Below are 22275 nucleotides of genomic sequence, written 5' to 3'. Positions count from 1 at the left end.
TATTGACATTGTTACAAAACCTAGAATGCAGACAGACATACAGGCAGAAGTGTGAATTTGCTAACTGTTCTAAATATAGCAAAGTTGCTAAAAGTGCAGCTTCTAAGGTCAAATACACCTGAGTTCAAGTCCTGGTGTTCCAATTTACTCATGCTGTTCTAAACCTCTGTTTTCATATACGTAAAATGGAGCTAATAATAGAACCTTTCATAAGGTTACAATTAAGATTACGTAGGATAATCCTAGCGAAGCACACTACGCAGCATATAAAAGACACCAACAAATAATACAAAACCTCACCAACAAGCCCCTGTGGAACACCTCAAGTGCTCAAGGCTGCAGATGCCCCAGAAGATGAAGGTGAGGTTCAGAGCACAACAAGGAGAACTCGCTGATTATCTCTATCTTTCTATAGTGAGAAGTTAGATGCCCCGGCCCCTGCCTTCAGCCTGCAGTCAGGTAGGAGATCAGAGGCATAGTCTCTGAAGAAACCAAAGAGAAGAAACCAGGACTCAGGAACAACAGGCACAGCAGAGGGGACTGTCAACCTGCACAGCAAACAGTGGACTTCCTCAGGCCGCTCCCCTCCCTGCTCTCACACCATTGTCAGCAGGTTGTGCAGACTGTTCCTGCCCAATTCCACCCTGTCTGGATAACTAGAACCTCACTCTCTGGAGAAACTGAAGAGCCCCAGGAAAAAAAGAACCAAAGATCCTGACATGGAAGGTTCTGAAGCTGGTACCTGAAGGTTACTGTAAATATTCAGTAAGATTACCTTGTCACGAAAAAAAGTTAATCTTGTCAATTTGCTGTTTTTCTGTTTAACCTGAGGGGTAACTCAAAGGTCACAGGATTTATCAGCTTGTTTTACAGAAGAGAATGGCTTCAAGGATCACCACATAACCAGCCCCCAGCTGCCACTGACCCCAGAAGTCAGACTGCCCAAGGGCTTATCTGGAGTGAAAGAAACACAGATTACCCCTTTGCTTCTCTAAAAGTCCTCCTGCCAAGCCCCTTAGCTCTACAAAACCCCCTCCTTTCTTCTCTTGGTAAGATGTATCTGAAAGAACCCAGGCTCCCACCTTCTCATTTTGGCCAATTCGAACAAATCTTTCTCTACCTCCAAGCACCGATGTCTCATTGTTTGGCTTACTGCACGTCAGACACAGGAACTTGCGATTAAGAGGTCTGGTATCAATCCTCCTGTAAGTGAGCATAAGTGAGGCCATCTTGTTATGCTAAATGGCCCCAGCCCCTCCTTCGTGTGACTACTTGTTGCTCTGCACGTACTCTAAAAAATTTACATGCTGTCCTGATTTATGGCCTCTGCTCACATATGTACTCCCCAATAGCTTGATAAATTGAAACTTTGTTCTATGAGTTTCTTTCCAGGAACAGGCTGACCACAGGCAGGAAACATACCTACAAGGTATCCATCATAGTTGATGGAAGAATGAAACAATGTGATGCCTGGAGCCCATCATGACTAGAGACCAACATCCCTGGACCCCTCCTCACTACCCATTTTCCCTATATAACTGCCTCAAGATTCTGTAATCCTGGAAGATGAGTTTTTGAGACATTAGTCACCCATCTTCCGATTAGCTGGCTAATCTAATTAAACTTCCTGTCTCGATCTCTACCTCTGTTGTGATTAACTGGCTCAGATCACAGTGGGCAGAGCAGCCCATTGCGTGGTATCACTCCCCAAAAAAGGAAGAGCAACTTGCAGTGACATCACTTAACAGAGAAGCCACTTACAAACTCTGCCCATACACAGACTAATCAGCTATTCACAGCCTCACTCTAAAAAACATGACGACAGCTAGAGGCTATAAGATGGTCAAGGAAAATATGTGAGAAAGAGATAGAAGTCAGATAAACTAAAAGATCCAGAAAAAATAGATAATGCAGGTGATATGGGCTGAACTGTGTGCCCTCAAACAAGTCACGTTGCAGTCCTAACCCCCAGAACCTCAGAATGTATTGAGAGATCAGGCCTTTAAAGAGGTGATTAGGTAAAATGAGGTCATATGGGTGCCCTCGTCCAACGTGACTGGTGTTGCTGTAAGAAGAGATCAGGACCCAGACACACAGAGGGACAACCACATGAGCACACAGGGAGGAGACGGCCATCTGCAAGCCCAGGAAAGAGGCCTCAGAAGGAAGCAACCCCGCCAACACCTTGATCTTCAACTTCCAGCCCCCAGAATCATGAGAAAATACATTTCTGTTGTTTCAGCCACCCAGTCTATCAGACTTTGTTATGTGAGCCCTAGCAAACTAACACAGCAGTTAACAAAAGAAAAAAAAAAAAATCCAAAAGTATTGCAGACTTTGATCCCAAATCAATATCTGCAGAGGGAGAAAATTTTTATCCCTAAAAGAACAGGATGCCATGAAAAGGAATCAATCCAAGAATAAGAGCTCTTGAAACTTTCAAAAGAAGCAAGATTTGTATCACCCTATTAATGCAGGAACTGACTATTGGTTTAACCGAAGGTAGGAATAAATTTGCACATAGGCAGCTGTGTTTGGGGAGTGAGGAAAGAGAATAAAGAGGGAGAAGGAGTTAAAATTTTTTGCCTAAAATTACTATCAACATAATGGCAGATTAGACACAGAATCTGGAAATGTGGAGGTGGATGCCAGAAGAGAGAGCTAAACGAGTTTGGGGTGTGTTGCATAACAAAGAATATGACTGACCTTGGTCCCTGGTTTCTGGGAGGGAGACTCAAAATCCAAGAAGTTCTTGTTCTTCATGAGCCCTTCAGACCATACCTGAGTCTACGCTAACAAAACAACTCAAAATCAGGCCAAACCAGAAGGAGCAGCCCTGTGACTAGAGGGCTGGGGTTTTCCGCCATGTGCTATCAGGCTGCCTCCTGTGGAAAAAAGGAGCAGGCTGGAGAGGGAGGTCAATCACATGGCCCAGGATGCAATCAATCACACTACGTCACACATTTAATACAATTAAAATGGCAGGACAATGACAATAGAAAACAAAGGACTGGAAAGATCTTACCCTTCATCCAATAAACCAAATGAGACAACTCAAGGTTCCTGAGCGTCTCTCCTTCCCTATCACACCTCCTGAACCAAACAGTCAGCCTCTTTCTGCCAAAATCCAAAGTCAACTATTCCTCTCAATTCTAGAGTAGCTCTCCCAGCTAAGACCTTCATCTCCTCTCCCTGGATGTTGAAACAGATTCCTAACTGGTTTCTTTGCCCCTATTACCTCTCCATTGCAATCCACCCTCAGCAAACACCAGAGTTAATTCTCCAAAATACAGATCTAATGCCTATCATGCCTGATTTAAAAAAAAAAATCTTCCATGACACCCCACTGCTCCAGTGGTCTCTAGTGTCCACAACATCCTTAGCATTTTATTAAAACCTGTCACAGCTACCCTTCTACATTTCTTACTTCACCCTCAGTCATTTCCCTCATTTATGAGACACTAACCACCTAAGCCCGTTCACCTGTTATGAACTGCCAAGTACTTTTATGCCTTCATGATTTCATTTGTCTTTTTTTCAATTAAACAGAAAGTCTTCCAAGTTTGTTAATCCTTACCAGACTTTCAAGGTCAAGCTTAAACGTCACTTTCTCTAAGAAAGTCTCCCTGACCACCCCCTACAATGTTTTTGCCACATAACTCTAATATTCATTGTGTTAAATCTTAGATATTACGTTTGCGTCTCCTTGTGAAGACACATGATGTTTAATCAACTCTCTATCCCCAATGCCTGTCATACATTACCCGACAGAAAATAAACACGCCGTACGACTGCTGAAAGCGGCTCAGTGAACGTCCTCCGAATGCCTCACAGTCTCAGTGGGACACTGGACTTACAAGAGGACAAAGAGAAGAACTGCGAGGGGGAGAAAACAGGTATGGGGGGAGGCATTAGGCTACACACGCAACGACAAAACAAACGTGAAAAGACACTGTACACCACAGCATCAAAATAATAAAATAGGAATAAAGTTTCAGAAGAAGTGCAAAACTTGTACTTCAAAAACTCAAAAATGCTGTTGGAAGAAATTAAAGAAGACCTGAATAAACGGAAAGACATGGATAGGAAGACTCCATGTTGTTAAGATGGCAACACTCCCCAAGTTGATCTGTAAATAAAACGCAATGCCTCTCAAATTCCCAGCTGGCTTTTTTAAAGAAACTGACAAGCTGGTCATAAAATCCTACGGAAATAGAAAGGACCCTGAATAGCCAGAACAATCTTGAAAAAGAGGAACAAAGTTGGAGGACTCAATTCCTAATTTCAAAACTTACTATAAAGCTACAGCAATCAGTGCAGTGCCAGCATGAGGAGAAAGATACAGATCAATGGAATAGAATTCAACGTCCAGAGAGAAAACCGTTACATTTATGGTCAATTGATTTTTGAACAATAGAGAAAAAAATAATCGTTTTAACAAATGGTGCTGGGACAACTTGATAACCACATGCAAGAGACCAGAGTTGGATCCCTTCCTTTATCACACACAAACTTTACTCCAAACACAATGTAGACTTAAAGGTAGAAGATAAAACTATAAAACTCTCTGAAGAAAACACAGAAGTAAATCTCTGTGACCTCGGGGTAGGCAAAGCCTTCTCAGATACAACACAACAAGCAACAAAAGAGATACATCAAACTTGATCAAAATCAAAAGTTTTTGTGATTCAAAGGAAGCCCTCAGGAAAGTGAAAAGACAACCCGCAGAATAGGAGAAAATATTTGCAAATAATGTATCTGATAAGAGACTTGTACCTAGAACATAAAAGAACACTTAAAACTCAATAATAAAAACAAGTAATACAATCAAAAAAATGGGCAAAGGATCTGAATAGACATTTCTCCAAGGAAGATACAAAAATGTCCAATAGCACATGGAAAGACGACCAATGTTATTAGCCATCAGGGAAATGCAAATCAAAATCGCAATATCTTTATACCCACTAGAAGGCCATAATCAAAAATGCAAAAAGTAATGTGTTGGCAAGGATGAGGAGAAATTAGAACCATTGTATACTGCTGGTGGGAATGTAAAAGGTACAACCACTCTGGAAAACAGTTTGGCAGTACCTTAAAAGGTTAAACATAGAGTTACTATATAATTTATCACTTTCACTCCTAAGTATTATCCAAAATGAAAACATATGTCCACACAAAAACATGTCCATGAATGTTTAGAGCAGTATTATTAATAATAGTCAAAAGTGGAGTAAACTCAATAGTCTATCAAGTGATGAGTGGGTAAGAAAACTGTGGCACATACCTATACAATGAAATATTATTTGGCATGAAAGAAAAAAGAATGAAGTACGGACACGTGCTACAAAACAGATGATCCTTGAAAAGGTTACACTAAGTGAAAGAAGCCAGTCACAAAGAACTACATTCTATGTAATTCCATTTATATATAAATGTCTGGGATCTACAGACTGGAAAGTAGATTAGTAGTTGCCTAGGGCTGGGTGGGAGGTGGGAGAAGGCCGGGAGGAAATAGAGTGACTGTTAATGAGCGTGGCCTTTCTTTCTGTAGGGATGAAAGGTCTAAACTTGATTTTGGCGATGGCTGCACAACTTTGTGGCTATACGGAACACCACTGAATTTTACGCTTTAAATGGGTAAACTATATAGTACATGAATAAAGCTATTTAAAATGACAATTGAAAAAAATTCTTCAGATAAGTTCAGGGAGGAATATAAAGGTTACAACACTTTACTAGGCTGTTTCAGAGAACTTCAAAATCACATAGTACACACAGAGATTGGATACCCAGTTTTCACCTGACAGAACACCCCAGTCCACCCAGCACAGGGCAGCGAAAACACAGTCATAAAGCCACAGTCTTATGGCTTGAGGAATCAGAGATTGACCTTTGGGCCAACAGAGTAGCCAGAGAGAGAGAAACGAAATCCTGGAGAGGAGGGAGCCACAGAGGCAGAAGGAATATGACTGAAAGCCTTGGCGGACGCCTGAACTGCACATGCACAGGATGCGCGGGAGAAACACCAAATAGCATAGTGAAGGGCAACAGGTTGAAGGATGGAAAAAGTAAGCAGTGATCGCAGCTGCTGCCCACCACAGGGGAGGCAAGAGTCTGAAATGCAGATCTAGTCAAATTAACAACGCCTGCAAAAAAAATTCAACACTCCTGAGAAGAATAAAACAGAATCCAAAGTCTCTAAAATGTATTATCCATATTCCTAGGATACAATAAAAATGACTGGACTCATTAAAAATAACTGAAAAATATGCAGACCCTAGTCAAGTACAAAGCAGACAATAGAAACATCCCCACAAGGTGAGCCAGATCAGAATTAGTAAACAAGAATCTGAAAGAGTCTATAACAGGCTCCTAAACAAATATATGATCATAATGAATGAATATATAGCTATTAGAAAGAGCAGAATTGAAACTATAAAAACAAATAAAATGCAAATTCTAGAACTGACACATACAATATCTGAAATGAAAAGTACACTGATTGGATTAAACAGAAGAAGGAAGTTGAAGAAACAGTCAGTGAACATAAATGAAACCGGTAAACAGTTAGTTATTAATGATTGCATAGCTAATAGCTAAAGGTTTTTTCTTTTTTGCAATGACTGATTATAACTTTTAGCTGTTTAACCTGCCCATTGTTAACTGGCTGCTCAGGCAACATGCTGACTCCCACACGGCTCCTACAGATAACGTCTCCCTGGAGCCTGGGTCACCATGGTAATGGGTGTGTGAGCTGTTTTTCAGGAATTAGAACCCCTTGTCCAGTTCAGGCCAGTTGAGACCACGAACCCATCAACTGTGTAAGCGCAGATGCCCAGTAAGTGACCTTTTGATATCAAGAGGCTAAAAATTCCACCCCCAGATCATGCTAACACCACCATTTTGTGAATATGGGTCCTATGAAGAGGCATGGGGTCTGACCACACTTGCGCAGATCATCAATTACCTCACCTCTCCTCATCTCCAATCATCTCTGTCCACACTTGAGACCGCCTTGCCGCCTTCCCCATAAATATCCCTGGATCCCCATTTATGGAGAGGAGGACTTGAGACTCGTTCTCCTTCTTCCTCACCTGGCTGCCTCATGATTAAAACCCTCTCTTTGCTGCAATCTTGTCATCTCAGTGACTGGCTTTCTGGGCAACAGGCAAAAACAAACCAGATCCGATAACACAAACACAGATCAATAGAAAGTATCTAATATTAGGAATAGGAAAAAAAGAAAAGAAAGCGAAGAGAGATTCCACAACATAGGGACAATATCAAGTGCTCTGATATAAGTGGAGTCCCAGAGGAGAGAAGAGAAGGAACAGAGCATAAAATATTTGAAGAAAATATGAGTGAAATTTTCCCAAATTTATTGAAAACTATTATTCTAGACATTCAAGAAGTCCAGCAATCACCAGGCAAGATAAACACAAACAAAACACACCTAGACACACTGAAGTCAAACTGCTGGAAATCAAAGATAAAGAGAAACTCTTAAAAGCAGCCAGAGGAACAAAATGACACATTATACAAAGACGAATGACAATCCAAATGATGATATCTTCTAATTAGCAAAACTAGAGGCCAAAAGACATCTTTAAAGTGCTGAAAGAAAAAAAATATCAGAAATGAAGGCTTTAAAAAAGGCATTTTCTGGTGTCAGGAAGACTGCACAGCCATATGCAAAAGAATGAAACTGCATCCTTATCTTATGCTATATACAAAAATCAACTTAAAATGGATTAAATATTTTAACGTAAGACCTGACACTGTAAGACCCCTACAAGAAAATACAAGGGGTAAACTTCTTAACATCAGTCATAGTGATGATTTTTTGGATTTGACACCAAAAACAAAGGCAACAAAAGCAAAATTAAACAAGTAAGACTACATCAAACTGAAAAGCTTCTGCACAGCAAAGAAAATCATCGACCTATGAAAAGGCAACCTATGTAATGGGAGAAGATATCTCCAAATCATGACACAGGGTGGCAAAATGGATTAAAGAACAAGATCCAACAATTTGTTGCCTACAGGAAACACACCTCAGCTCCAAGGACAAACACAGGCTCAGAGTGAAGGGGTGGAAGACAATACTCCAAGTTAATAGCAAAAAGAAAGCAGGTGTCGCAATGCTTATATCAGACAAAACAGACTTCAAAATAAGGCAGATAAAGAGAGACATAGAGGGCCAATATATAATGATCAAAGGGACACTTCATCAAGAAGAAATAAGGCTGATAAATATCTATGCACGCAACACAGGAGCACCAAAGTTCATAAAGCAACTATTAACAAACCTAAAAGAAGACATCAAAAATAACACAATAATAGTAGGGGACCTCAACACCCCACTCACATCAATGGGCAGATCATCCAGACAGAAAATCAACAAAGAAACAGTGGAGCTAAACGAAAAGCTAAAACAACTGGACTTAATACACATATATAGAACACTCCATCCACAGACAGCAGAATACACGTTCTTCTCAAGCGTGCATGGAACATTCTCAAGGATAGACCATATGTTAGGAAACAAAGCAAGCCTCTACACATTTAAAAAAAGTGAAATAATAACAAGCATCTTCTCCCATCATAATGCCATAAAGCTAGAAATTAATTACAAGAAAAAAGCTGAGAAAGGCACAAGGATGTGGAGACTAAACAATATGCTATTGAACAAGCAATGGATCATTGAAGAAATTAAAGAAGAAATCAAAAAATACCTGGAGACAAATGAAAATGATAATGTGCCATACCAACTCACATGGGATAAAGCAAAAGCTGTTATTAAGAGGGAAATTCATTGCAATAGAGGCACACCTTAACAAACAAGAAAAATCCCAAATACGCAATGTTAAACTACACCTAACTGAATTAGAGAAAGAAGAACAAAGCCAAAAGTCAGCGCAAGGAGAGAAATAATAAAAATCAGAGCAGAAATAAATGCTATTGAAACAAAAAAGGCAGTAGAAAGGATCAATGAAACAAAGAGCTGGTTCTTTGAGAAGATAAATAAAACTGACAAACCCCTAGCCAGACTTACACAGAAAAAAAGAGAGAAAGCTCAAATAAACAAAATCAGAAATGAAAGAGGAGAAATAACAACAGACTCCACAGAAATACAACTGATTATAAGAGAATACTAGGAAAAACTATATGCCAGCAAAATGGATAACCTAGAGGAAATGGTTAAATTCTTAGACTCCTACAATCTCCCAAAGCTTAGTCAAGAAGAAGCAGACAATTTGAACAGACCAAGCACAAGGAAAGAGATTGAAACAGCAATAAAAAGCATCCCAAACAATAAAACCCCAGAACCAGATGGCTTTCCTAGGGAATTCTACCAAACTTTCAGAGAAGATTTAATACCTATCCTTTTCAAGCTATTCCAAAAAATTAGGGAGGATGGAACACTTCCTAACACATTCTACGAGGCCAACATCATGCTGATACCAAAGCCTGACAAGGACAACACAAAAAAGGAGAACTACAGGCCAATATTGCTGATGAACATAGATGCAGAAATTCTCAAAAAAATTTTGGCAACCCGAATTCAGCAATTCATCAAAAGGATCATATATCATGATCAAGTGGGATTCATACCAGGGACACAGGGATGGTCCAACATCCGCAAGTCAATCAACGTGATACACTACATCAACAAAATGAAAAACAAAAACCACATGATCATCTCAAGAGATGCAGAGAAAGCATTCGACAAGATCCAACAGTCATTTATGATAAAAACCCTCAATAAAATGGGTATAGAAGGAAAGTACCTCAACATAATAAAGGCCATGTATGACAGACCCACAGCCAACATCATACTCAATGGACAAAAACTGAAAGCCATCCCTCTGAGGACAGCAACAAGACAAGGGGGCCCACTTTCACCACTCCTATTCAACATAGTACTGGAGGTGTTGGCCAGAGCAATTCGGCAGGAAAAAGAAATAAAAGGAATCCAGATAGGGAATGAAGAAGTAAAACTCTCGCTGTTTGCAGACGACATGATCTTACATATAGAAAACCCCAAAGAATCCATAGAAAAACTATTAGAAATAATGAACAACTACAGCAAAGTAGCAGGGTATAAAATCAACATACATAAATCAGTAGCATTTCTATACACTAACAATGAACTAAGAGAAAAAGAACTCAAGAACTCAATCCCATTCACAATTGCAACGAAAAGAATAAAATACCTTGGGATAAACTTAACCAAGGAAGTGAAGGATCTATACAATGAAAACTACAAGACTTTCTTGAAAGAAATTGACGATGACATAAAGAGATGGAAAGATATTCCATGCACATGGATTGGAAGAATAAACATAGTTAAAATGTCCATACTACCTAAAGCAATTTACAGATTCAATGCTATCCCAATCAGAATCCCAAGAACATTCTTCACAGAAATTGAACAAAGAATCCTAAAATTCATATGGGGCAACAAAAGACCGCGAATTGCCAAAGCAATCCTGAGCAAGAAAAACAAAGCCGGTGGAATCATAATCCCCGATTTCAAAACATACTACAAAGCTACAGTGATCAAAACAGCATGGTACTGGTACAAAAACAGGTCCACAGATCAATGGAACAGAATTGAAAGCCCAGAGATAAAACCACACATCTATGGACAGCTAATCTTCGACAAAGGAGCAGAGGGCCTACGATGGAGACAAAAAAGTCTCTTCAACAAATGGTGCTGGGAAAACTGGACAGCCACATGCAAAAGATTGAAAATTGACCATTCTTTTTCACCACACACCAAAATAAACTCAAAATGGATCAAAGACCTAAAGATTAGGCCGGAAACAATAAGTCTTCTGGAAGAGAATATAGGCAGTACACTCTTTGACATCAGTTTCAAAAGAATCTTTTCAGACACTATAACTCCTCAGTTGAGGGAAACAATAGAAAGAATAAACAAATGGGACTTCATCAGACTAAAGAGCTTCTTTAAGGCAAGGGAAAACAGGATTGAAACAAAAAAACAGCTCACTAATTGGGAAAAAATATTTACAAGCCACTTATCCGACAAAGGGTTAATCTCCATAATATACAAAGAACTCACACGGCTTAACAACAAAAAAAGAAACAACCCGATCAAAAAATGGGCAGAGGACATGAACAGACATTTCTCAAAAGAAGATGTGAATATGGCCAAGAGACACATGAAAAGATTTTCATCATCGCTAATCATCAGGGAAATGCAAATCAAAACTACACTAAGATATCACCTTACACCCGTTAGATTGGCAAAAACATCCAAAACCAAGAGCGACAAATGTTGGAGAGGTTGTGGAGAAAAAGGAACCCTCATACACTGTTGGTGGGAATGCAAACTGGTACAGCCACTATGGAAAACAGTATGGAGATTTCTCAAAAAGTTAAAAATAGAAATACCTTATGACCCAGCCGTCCCATTACTGGGTATCTATCCTAAGAACCTGAAATCAGAAATCCCAAGAGTCCCTTGCACCCCTATGTTCATCGCAGCATTATTTACAATAGCCAAGACGTGGAACCAACCTACATGCCCAGAAACTGATGATTGGATAAAGAAGATATGGTATATATACACAATGGAATACTACTCAGCCATAAAAAAAGACAAAATTGGCCCATTTGCAGCAATGTGGATGGACCTCGAGGGTATTATGTTAAGCGAAATAAGCCAGTCAGAGAAAGACGAACTCTATATGACTCCACTCATAGGTGGAAGTTAATATATTGACAAGGAGATCTGATCGGTGGTTACCAGGGAAAAGGGGGGGTGGGGGGAGGGCACAAAGGGGGAAGTGGTGTACCCACAACATGACTAACAAAAATCTACAACTGAAATCTCACAAGGTTGTAATCTATCATAATATTAATAAAAAAAAAAACATAGAAAAAAAAAGCATTTGACAAGATCCAACAGTCATTTATGATAAAAACGCTGAACAAAATGGGGATATAAGGGAACTACCTCAACATAATAAAGGCCATATATGACAAAGCCACAGCCAACATCATAGTCAAAGGGAAAAAACTGAGTGCCATCCCCCTGAAAACAGGAACGAGACAAGGATGCCCTCTATCACCACTCTTATTTAACATAGTACTGGAGGTTTTGGCCAGAGCAATTAGGCAAGAAAAAGGAATAAAAGGAATCCAAAAACAGAGGGAAGAAGTGAAACTCTCGCTGTTTGCAGACAACATGATCTTATGTATAGAAAACCCCAAAGAATCCATTGGAAAACTTGTAGAAATAATCAACAACTACAGCAAAGTTGCAGGGTATAAAATCAATTTACATAAATCAGTAGCATTTTTATACTCTAATAACGAACCCTCAGAAAAAGAACTCAAGAACACAATACCATTCACAATCGCAACAAAAACAATAAAATACCTTGGGGTGAATTTAACTAAGTGAAAGACCTCTACAACGAAAATTACAAGGCTTTTCTGAAAGAAATGGATGACGACATAAAGAGATGGAAAGACATCCCATATACATGGATTGGAAGAATAAACATAGTTAAAATGTCCATTCTACCTAAAGCAATCTATAGATTCAACACCATCCCAATCAGAATCCCAGTGACATTCTTTACAGAAATAGAACAAAGAATCCTAAAATTCATATGGGGCAACAAAAGACCCCGAATTGCTAAAGGAATCCTGAGAAAAAAGAAGAAAGCTAGAGGCATCACAATCCCTGACTTCAAAACATACTACAAAGCTACAGTAAACAAAACAGCATGGTACTGGTACAAAAACAGGTGCACAGATCAATGGAACAGAATTGAAAGCCCAGAAATAAAACCACACATCTATGGACAGCTAATCTTCGACAAATGAGCTGAGAGCATACAATGGAGAAAAGAAAGTCTTTTCAACAAACGGTGCTGTGAAAACTGGAAAGCCACATGGAAAAGAATGAAAATTGACCATTCTTTTTCACCATTCTCCAAAATAACTCAAAATGGATCAAAGACCTAAAAGGTGAGACCTGAAACCGTAAGGCTTCTAGAGGAAAATGTAGGCAGTACACTCTTTGACATCAGTATTAAAAGGATCTTTTCGGATACCATGTCTTCTCAGAGAAGGGAAACAATAGAAAGAATACACAAATGGGACTTCATCAGACTAAAGAGTTTCTTCAAGGCAAAGGAAAACAGGACTGAAACAAAAAAACAACACAATAACTGGGAAAAAATATTTGCAAGTCATACATCTGACAAAGGGATAATATCCATAATATATAAAGAACTCACAGAACTCAACAACAAAAAATCAAACAACCCGATCAAAAAATGGGCAGGAGACAAGAACAGACATTTCTCCAAAGATATATGGATGGCCAATAGGCACATGAAAAGATGTTTATCATCACTGATCATGAGGGAAATGCAAATCAAAACTACACTAAAGTATCACCTTACACCCATTAGAATGACAAAAATAACTAAAACAAATAGTAACAAATGTTGGAGAGGTTGTCGAGAAAAAGGAACCCTCATACACTCCTGGTGGGAATGGAAACTGGTGCAGCCACTATGGAAAACAGCATGGAGATTCCTCAAAAAATTAAAAACAGAACTACCATATGATCCAGCTATCCCACTAATGGGTATCTATCCAAAGAGCTTGAAGTCAGCAATTCCAAAAGTCCCATGTACCCCAATGTTCATTGCAGCATTATTTACAACAGCCAAGACGTGGAAGCAACCTAAGTGCCCATCAACAGATGACTGGATAAAGAAGATGTGATATATACATACAATGGAATACTACTCAGCCATAAAAAAGAACAAAATCGTCCCATTTGCAACAACATGGGTGGACCTTGAGGGAATTATGTTAAGTGAAATGAGCCAGATAGAGAAGGACGATCTCTGTATGATTCCACTCATAGGAGGAATTCAAAAATGCAGACAAATAGAAGAGATTAGTGGCTACCAGGGGAAAGGTGGGGTGAGGGGTGGGCACAAAGGGTGAAGGGGTGCACCTACAACACGACTGACAAACAATAATGTACAACCGAAATCTCACAAGATTGTAACCTATCATTAACCCAATAAAAATTAAATTTAAAAAAAATTGAAGATTGCCAGACTATCAATTATTTCTCCTCAAATAACTAAAAAAAAAAAAAAGAAAAAGAAAACTGGCTACAACCCCAACACAGAAACCTAATAGAAATTATGCCGGTTTCTGGTTGGAATGGTGACAACATGCTGGAGCCAAGTGCTAACATGCTTTGGTTTAAGGGACGGAAACTAACCCGTGAAGATGGCAATACCAGTGGAACCATGCTGCTTGAAGTTGTGGGTTGCATCCTCCAGCCAACTCAGCCAACTGATAAGTCCTTGCATCTGCCCCTTCAGGACAACTACAAAATTGACAGTATGGGCACTGTGCTGTGAGCTGAGTGAGACTGTTGTTCTCAAACCCAGCATGGTAGTCACCTTTGGTCCACTCAACATTACAACTGGAGCTTTGAGTGAAGCTCTTCCTAGGGACCACATGGGCTTCAATGTCAAGACAGTGTCTGTCAAAGATGTTCATCGAGACAAGGAGGCTGTTGACAGCAAAAACGACCCACCAATGAACAGCTGGCTTCACAGCTCAGGTGATTATCCCAAGCCATCCAGGCCAAACCAGCGCTGACTTACGCACCTGCGCTGGATCGTCACACAGCTTATCCTGCCTGCAAGTTTGCTGAGCTAAAGGAGGTTGATCATCGTTATGGGAAGAAGCTGGAAGAAATTCTTGAAATCTGGTGATGCTGCCATTGTTGATATGGTTCCTGGCATGCCCATGTGTACTGAGAACTTCTCTGACTATCCTCTTCTGGGTCGTTTTGCTGTCCAGGACATGACACAGACGGCTGCTGTGGGTGTCATCAAAGCAGTGCACAAGAAGGCTGTGGGAGTTGGCAAGGTCACCAAGTCTGCCCAGAAAGCTCAGAAGGCAATTACACTAATACCTGCCTCCCTCCTCTTAGGGGTGGAAGAACGGTCTGAGAAATTGTTTGTCTCAACCAGCCATTTAAGTTTAACAGTAAAAGGCTGGTTAACGATAACAACACACTGTAAAACCTTCAGAAGAAAAGGAGAATGTTTTGTAAACCATTTGTTTGTGTGTTTGTGTGTGTGTGGCAGTTATCAGTTTTTAAAATCACTATTTTTAAATGGAAACAACTTGACCAAAAATCTGTCACAGAATTTTGGGACCTATTAAAACAAAGTTTAATGAGAAAAAGAATTAAAAACAGAACTTCCATACGATCTAGCAATGCCTCTTTTAGATATATCCAAAGGAAACAAAAATCATTATCTTGAAGAGATACATGTACTCCCAATGTTCATTGCAGCATTATTCACAATAGCCAAGATAGGGAAACAACCTAAGTATCCAACGATGGATGAATGGATAAAGCAAATATGACATACATACACACACACACACACACACACACACACACACACACAATGGAATATTATTCAGCCTTAAAAAAGAAGGAAATCTTGCCACTTGTGACAATGTGGATGAACCTGGAGGGCATTACATACTAAGTAAAATAAGCCAGACAGAGAAAGACAAATATCGCATGGCATCACTTATAGGTGAAATCTAAAAAAAAAAAAAAAGGCTAACTCAGGGCCGGCCTGGTGGCACAGCAGTTAAGTTCGCACAGTCCAATTCCCAGGCGCAGAGCTAGCACCACTCATCAAGCCATGCTGTGGCAGGTGTCCCACATATAAAATAGAGGAAGACGGGCATGGATGTTTGCTCAGGGGCACTCTTTCTCAGCAAAAAGAGGAGGATTGGTGGCAGGTATTAGCTCAGGGCTAATCTTCTTCCAAAAAGAAAAAAAGGCTAACTCAAAGAAACAGAGTTGGATGATGACTGTTGGGGGGGGGGGGATTGGAGAGAGGATGGTAAAAGGGTATAACCTTTCAGCTATAAGATAAGCAACGTCTGAGGATCTAATGTGTAACATGGTGACTATAGTTGATAATACTGTATTGTATAATGGAAATTTGCTAAGAGAATAGAATGTAAGTGTTAATACCAATAAAACCAAGCAAAAAAAAGTAAATATGAGAAGTGATGGATGTGTTAATCAATTCGATTATGGGAATCCTTTCACAACATATATGTATATCAAATCATCACACTGTACACTTTAAGTATATTACAATTTTATTTGTCAATTAAACCTCAATAAAGTGGAAAAACAGGCATTTTTAAATAAAGGAAGTTCACTGGGAACAAATCTGTATGACAAGAAATGCTAAAGGAAGTTCTTCAAACTGAAGGAGAAATGCTATCACATGATAACTTGGAAGGAGATTTTATAATGTGAAAGGATGAATTCATCAGAAGGACACAATCTAAACTGTGTAGACATCTAATAATAGAGCTTCAAAAAGCATGAAACAAAAGCTGTAAGATACGGAGAAATAGATAAATCCACAATCATGGTTAGAAATTTTAACATGCCCTTTAAGTATGGATGACAATTAGATTAAACCAACAAACCAACCAAAATCAGTAAGGCTATGGAAGAAATGAACAACAGTACTCAGCATCTTGACCTAACCGGCATTTACAAAACTCCTTTTCAAGTGTCTACAGAATGTTAACCAAATAGACTTACATGCTGGGCCATAAAATAAGTCACAATGAATTCCAAAGACTAAAATTCCAAAGACTATGAAGGAATTAAACTAGAAAGCAAGAGCAACAAAATATCAAGGAAAGTGTCCAAGTATTTGGAAATTAACATACTTTTGAATAACCCAACAGTCAAAAAAGAAATCAAGAAGAAAACAAGAAAATATGTTGAACTAAATGATAATGCAAATACAATAAAAATTTTCCAAAATTTTTATTTGAGTGTAGCCAAAGCAGTGCCTTAAAAGCTTATATTAAAAGGAGAAGGATTTAAAATTAAGGATCTATGTTTCTACCTTAAGAAATTAGAAAAAGAAGAGCTAATTAAACCCAAAGTAAAGGTGCAGGGAGGAGGAACAAAGGAAGCAGAATGAGGAAAATAATAAAGAGTAGAAATCAATAAAACAAAATAAAAATGGAGAAAAAAACTGTAAAACCAAAAATATTTATGTAGAAATTAACCAAATTGATAAACCAAGCAAAGCACCCCTTATAAAAAGAAACAAATGACCAAATTCAGGAATGAAATAGGGGATAACGAGAGATACTAAAGACATTTTTTAAAGAGTAATAAAGGAATTATGAACAACATTATGCCTATGAATTTTACAACTTAGATAAAATAGAAAAACTCCCTGAAAGGACAAGTTACAAAACTAACAAGATAATCAGAAAATCTGAATACCTTCCCATTTATTAAATAAATTGAATTCATAATCAAAAAGTTTCCTACAAGGAAACTCGAGACCTAGATGGTTTCACTGATGAAATCTATCAAACATTTAAGGAAGAAAAAATACCAAGCCTACATGAATTATTTTAGAAAAGAGAAGCGAAGGGAAAACATCATGACCAAGCGGGGTTTACTGCAGTCACACAAAGGTAGTTTAACTTTTAAAATCCAATCACAGTAGATCACAGTAAAAGAACAAAGAAAAACCACATGTTCATCTAAATAGAAGTCATTGACAAAATTCAACACCTATTCAAGATTGAAAACTCTCAACAAATTAGGAATAGATGGGATCTCCTGAATCAATGAAGGACAATAATGGGGATGGAACCCATCTAACATCATACTTAATGGTGAAATACACAACGCTTTTCCCCTAGGACCAACAATAAGGCAAGGATGTCTCTCTCATCTTGTCTGATATAGATAACACTGTTTGAGAGGTTCTAACCAGGGCAAAAGACAATAAGGCAATTAAGCTAAAGAAATAAATGACACAAAGATTGCAAAGGAAGAAGTAAATTTTTTCTATTTGAGGATGACATGATTGTTTATAGAGAAAATCCCAGGGAATCTGCTTAGCCACTAATAGCACTAATAACTGAATTTACCAAGTGCACAGCATTCACAGTCAATACATAAAAATTAGTTATTTTTCATATTCTAGTAGCAGATAATTAGAAAACGAAATTTTAAAAATTCTATTTTATTTTTCTATTTGATAAAAACCAAAATACTGGGCCAGCCTGGTGGTGCAGCAGTGAAGTTCACATGTTCCACTTCAGGTGCCCGGGGTTCACTGGTTCGGATCCCGGATACAGACATGGCGCCGCTTGGCAAGCCATGCTGTGGCAGGCATCCTACGTACAAAGTAGAGGAAGATGTGCACGGATGTTAGCTTAGGGCCAGTTTTCCTCAGCAGGGGGGAAAAAAAAAGAGGAGGATTGGCAGCAGATGTTAGCTCAGGGCTAATCTTTCTCAAAAAAAAAATTTTTTAAAAACCCAAAATACTTAAAAATACATTCAACAAAAGAAATGCACAAGACTTCCACACTGAAAACCTCAAAATATTGCAGAGAGAACTAAATAAGTGAAGATCAACAACATGGCTATGGATCAGAAGACTCCATGTTATTAAAATATCAATCTCCCCAAACTGATGTAGAAATTAATACAAGCTTATATAGAGAAATTGGCAAGCTAATTCTAAAATTTCTATAGATATTCAAAAGACCTAGAATAGCCAAAACAATTTTAAGAGGTGAAAAAAGTTATAAAACTTATAGTACATGACTTCAAGACTTACTATAAATTGTCTACAGTAATCAAGACAGTATGTTGTTGGTTAAGAATGACCTAATGATCAGCAGAAAGGAACAGAGCTCAGAAATGGACCGACACTTACATAGCCAGTTGATTTCTGACAAAGGCACCAAAGAAATTCAAGGGAAAGAAAAATACTTTTATCAAATACTGTGGAAACCACTCGGTATCCACATAGGGGAAAAAAAACTTTAACTACAACCTCACATCACTCACAAAAATTATTTCAAGATAGATCATAGACCTAAACAAAAAACTAAAATTATAAACTTTATGTAGAAGATAAAATAAGAGAATATCTCCACTACCTGGGGATAGGGAAAGATTTTTCTTTCACTATAAAAATAACCATACACTGAAAATCCTGATATATTTAGACTTCATCAAAATTAAAACTTTCTTAGCAAAAGAAAATAGGCAACCACAGACCAGCAGAAAATATTCTCAATAGATACAGCTGACAAAGGAGTTTGTACAATGAACATGTAAAAAATTTTTTCAACTTAATAAGACAGACAACCGATTTTTTAAAAATGAGCAAAGGATCCAAAGATATTCTTCACAAAAGATGTATGAAGTCACAGTTTTTAACAGATATATATGATATATATGATTGATAGATTCATAGACAAATGTACATATTTGGTACACTGTGTGTGTGTGTGTGTGTGCATCCTAACTCTGTACACTGAGAGCCTACAAGCAGCAATACAAGACTAGTAATGAGCACACCTAGCTTCCAAATACCATTGTGTAATAAAAGGAACCAGAGTCCTTGAAGAAATGGCTGATTCCAAGTCTGAGGCAGAGCGAGTACAGGATAAGCCTGCAACATTTTGTTGTGTCAGTAAGGAAGTACTCAAAGAATGATGAGAACATGTCAAAAGGTAATAGGAGCCACACTGAAGGGGCTCCCATTGCCCAAATCTAAGAGAATCTGAGCATCAAAAAAAATAATAGCAAAAGAATATATGTAACTCCATCCTAATAATATAAATCAATGAACAAATACATAGGGAAGAAAAGACAGCTCTCCCTTACTATAGAATGTTAACTAATAAATAAGGAAGTTAGGATGCAATTAGAAATTATCAAAGGACACTAAAACTAGTGTTTGGCAAAAGAATATTTACATAGCCTCAAAGTATCTCTCTACAAATTGACTGATTACAAAGGGAAAAATAGTAAGTTTACAGAATAAAGATCTGACAAACACCACATTAACCAAGTGATTAAAATTAAAATCACCACTGTTGAGACAGACATCATGCCCTTCTTGATAGGATACATTAGGAAGAATCTAACGTAACTTCTGTAATGTTCCTGCCAAACATGCATAACCCAAATGTAATCAAAAGAATCATCAGACAAACCTAAACTGACAGATATTCTACAAAATAATTGGCCTGTACTCTTTGAAAATGTCAAGGTCAAGAAAATCAAAGAAAGGCTGAAGTACTATTCTATATTAAAGGACACCAAAGAGACATTACGAGTAAAAGTAATGTGTGATTCTGGATGGATTCCAGAACAGAGAAAAAAAAATGTTCTATAAAGTACAAAATTGGAAAAATTCTGAATTTTTCCATTTGAATTTGAACTCTGGATTAGATAGGGTTATTAATGTTAAATTTTCTGCCTTTGATAACTTTACTATGATAATATAAGAGAATGTTCTTGTTCTTAATAATTACATACTGAATATTTAGGAGCAAAAGGATGATGTTTGCACTGTGTTTTCAAATGGTTCAAACAAATATACACAAACAGACTGACAGAATGGTGAAAACAAATGGGGCAAAAAGTAAACAACTGGTGAGACTAGTTAGAGAGTTTACAGTTATTATTTACTATAATTAAGGAGTGAGTTACTTTACTCTTAAAAGTTTTAAGTAAGTTTGAAGTTATATCAAAATTAAAACATCAAAAATAATGCTTTGGTAATATTTTAAAATAAAGCAAAACTACATCAAATTAACATTCTCCTGCTAATTAACACATAAGGCCCCCTGTTAGTCAAAATCAAAAGATAAATATTTATTTTCACATTTAACATTAGCAAAATGCACAAACAAGCGATGAATAAGATGATATTAAATAACAGTCATACTAGGTGATTTAATAGTTAAATACACATAAAATTATAGACGTTTCAGAAATAAGTATTCTTTTAATGGGAGCATAATATTGCTCTCTCTCTAAATATGGACAAAAGAGTAAAAAGCGTGTTCTGAGAATGTGCTTGAAAACTATTATAAATTGATAAACCCGAAATTTAGTAAAGTAACACATATTAATAAAAACTTTCAAGAGAGCAAAGACATATTTCAACACAAAGTTCCAACAACTGTTTTAATAAACAGAAAATTATATTGCCCCAAAGATACCATAACACTGCAGGGAAAACAAATATAAAGGAAAGAATGAGTACTTAACATGCCTCATTGATTAATGTCTACAAATGAACTCTAGACAAAGGAAAATACTTCATTCAACTGGCATGGAAAATTGGACCACCACTGAGTGTGATTTAATTATCTTGACATTATTAATCCCTATCCCCAGTATTAGACTATAAAATAGATAAGCATGTGGCTTCAACTGATTACTTTCAGAATCCAGCCTAGTTCACACAAAGAATCAAATCTTTAAACCGAAATATTCTATAGTTCTTATTTCCAGAAAAAACAGTAGGATCAAGACTTTGTAAGTAAAGAAATTACCACTGACATTAATATTATTGAAAGGATGATTAATAAGATCACACTGCCAGCTACCCTTGACATGGCAGTTTTGATTGTCAGCAGGAGGGTACACCTGGATCTCACAGAATCAAAGCCAAGAGGCTTGATCCAATTAACGTCTAACCTGTCACCTGAAGAAACTGTACCCCAGAGATGGTAATTATTGTTTCAAGGTCACACATCTAATTAGTTACAAAACAGACCAGATCCTTGGTTTCCTGACTCACTGGAGTCTAACATTACTCTTTCCTTTACGCCCACCCTGCATCCTATGAGGTCATCTGTGTATCTGACAGCCCATATTCTAAGAACCTTAACTATTTCTTATGTGACTAGAATACTGGCTCATCCTGGTGTGAAACAGAAAAAACCTAGAATACTTCTGGTCTCAAAGAAAAGCAACCAAAATGAAGCAGGACAGGGCATTTCTAATTTACTCCCAATACTCCAAATATATTTTGAGGGCATTTATAGAGGATCATAAAATCTTAACTATGTTATCCTCAAAGTTTGCCCAAGTAAAACAAAGTAATGTCTGGTAAAAACAGGTAATGTCTGGGCCACTATGGATAGTCATGAATCAAAATGTATTATCTATTTTCTTACTTATGATTGAAGAGTACAGCTCTCTTCCAGACATATGAGTCAAGGCAGCTGAAAATCCAGTGTTCATTATATTGATTCATATGCAAAACTTAAACGGCACCTCCTTTCCATGAAGCATCACCTACACATCCCCAAACGTGGACAAACCATTATCTCAGGAAGACCATCAAGCCGTTTCAT

General features: G+C 37.8%; 1 protein-coding gene and 1 pseudogene across 15 annotated transcripts in view; one reads left to right on the top strand and one right to left on the bottom strand.

Moving 5' to 3' along the window:
* EXOC2 (exocyst complex component 2) overlaps positions 1-22275 on the bottom strand; it is a 203072-nt gene that overhangs the window by 148652 nt on the left and 32145 nt on the right. The window contains exon 1 of one of the 15 annotated variants that reach the window (XM_070515745.1): positions 2707-2880. The exons of the other annotated variants lie outside the window; for them this stretch is intronic. The gene's annotated coding sequence lies outside the window, so the exon portion shown is untranslated. Of the gene's footprint in view, positions 1-2706; positions 2881-22275 lie in introns of those variants that run through there. 15 annotated transcript variants of the gene reach the window in all.
* On the top strand, positions 12847-20600 carry LOC139045901 (elongation factor 1-alpha 1 pseudogene; annotated as a pseudogene).

Source organism: Equus asinus, chromosome 8 (genome assembly GCF_041296235.1).
Source record: "Equus asinus isolate D_3611 breed Donkey chromosome 8, EquAss-T2T_v2, whole genome shotgun sequence".
Taxonomy (NCBI): Eukaryota; Metazoa; Chordata; class Mammalia; order Perissodactyla; family Equidae; genus Equus; species Equus asinus.
This window is presented reverse-complemented; position numbering and strand designations above follow the sequence as displayed.